We start from the raw sequence: 2,154 nt of genomic DNA, 5'->3' as shown, positions 1-2,154 counted from the left end.
GTTGATACTGTTTTATACTGTATGTGGACCTCTGACCTCGCCCAGCTAGCTCTGCTAACCTCTGTACAGACCTGCCCAGTCATCATGAGTAAACACATCATCTGTACTCTCTGTGTGCTCTTGAGCTGTGTCTGACTGTAATATCAGTGAACCGTGTGACTTTATAAAACAGATATTTATTGTACTGACAGTCCTGCTTGACATTAATTCGACACGGTTATCATCATCTGACTGTCCCTCTCGTGGTTTTAATAACACGTCCGCTAGCTGGCAGGGGTGAGCTTTCACTAAATCTGTACGTAGGCCGCAGAGAGTGTCTGGTGTGGACGACACACACATCTCCATCACATGTGTGCCAGCATTACTCACTGAAAATATCCCCCTTTACTGAAAGAAAATGAGTTCACAGAACAATAAAGCCTGATCAAATGAGGAAACGCATGGACAATCACCACACTGTGTTTCTTTTCTGTTTCTTGTTAGTGTTAATAAACGACTCGTGATTAAAATATGGCTTTTCCGTCTTTCTAGAGAACGTCGAGTCATTTTATTGTCATTTATGAGCAGGAAGTTTCTCGTTATTGATTTGGGCTGAGACTCATGTTCCTGTTACAGATGAGGAAACATCGGTGTGTTTTATTTTGCTTCACATAGACGAGCACTAACTCTCACCGTGACTGCAGGACTTCGACTCCTTCTGGCCTTGAAAGGGGCATTTTAACAGTTAATATCACACCTGCTTAACTTTCACCTGTTTGGCGTTTCGTGCTGTTTGGTTGATTGATATCTCAGCCATAAACCTCATAAGAGGAAAGGTTAGACATTGCCTCAAGAAGATTCGGGAAATGGTATTTATCTTTATTGTATTATTTATACAATCTTAGTCACCCTATGTTTTTCTTCCCTTTAACAGACACAGTACACACCCAGCAGCTAAACACACTGTAGAAATGATGAAAACCCTTGAAATGAGCCTAGAACGTCCTAATGAGTGTCCCACGAACAGGTGTGGGCTAAACTGTCACACAGGGAGCACGGCGTTAAATGCCCCGTCACAGAAAATGTAATGGTAAAACGATCATTAATGAAGCAGTAAAAATGTGAAAGTAACACACGTTTCAGTCAAAGCGTGTAAAACACATGTGTCTCAGACCGGATGAGTCTGCAGCGTGACAGGAGCTCTGTTATCTCTGTCCATTGTTTCACATCTTCTCCCGCATCAGTGCCAAAACCTCCTCCACCCCAGGATGAGAGCGTCAGGTCAGGGTCAGTGGTACACCGTCGGACACACACACAACAAACAGCACTTATTAGTCAGTCTTGCGTGTTTGGTGGCATTGGACTTTTGCGTCAAAAATAAAAAGTCAAAATAAACGAGCTGCTTCTGAAAGTCTGGCGAGGACATAATGAAGTGTTCATCCTACAAATAACTCACATACCGGTCAAAAATTATATCATGCTTTAACATCTCTCAGAATCCAGATAAATCATCTGAGGATGACTGATCTGGTCACGTCAACCCTTTCTTTACTTCATGAGAACACGCTTGCTTTCTCAGTTGAAGCCATTCCAGCTTCCTTTGCTATTTTCATAGAAACTAACAAGTATTTTAAGACAGGTCAAGAAAATACGATCACCCAGTGCTTAATTTGTAAATTAAAGATTGCCGGATTGCTGGAACACTCAGTGACGTCACTAAACAGTGAGGACACAGCTATATATATCTGACATAAATAGTTAACAGATAATAATAAAATAATAAAACCGAGAAAGGAAACTGAGAACCGAGATGACAGAAGGTGCATCCTGTTTGTTTGCTTAATTACAAAAACACAAATATTATTTTTATTGCGAGTGTGCAAAAATAAAAGTTAACATTTGCATTTACATGTTGTCATTTGATCATTTAGCAGAGTTACAAATGAGGACAATGGAAGGAATCAAAATCAACAAAAGAGCGATGATATACAAGTGCTATAACAAGATCAGTTAGCTTAACACAGTACACGGAGCAAGGTTTTTTTTAGGCTATATAGGACATAGATAGAATACAAAAAAGAATAGAGAAGCTAGTGTTAGTTTTGTTTTTCTTAACACTTTGCGTGTTATCTTACTCTTATCTGTATGACCAAAAATGGAGTGTTTAGTACAGGA

Source organism: Cyprinus carpio, chromosome B11, assembly GCF_018340385.1.
Source record: "Cyprinus carpio isolate SPL01 chromosome B11, ASM1834038v1, whole genome shotgun sequence".
NCBI lineage: Eukaryota > Metazoa > Chordata > Actinopteri > Cypriniformes > Cyprinidae > Cyprinus > Cyprinus carpio.
This window is presented reverse-complemented; position numbering follows the sequence as displayed.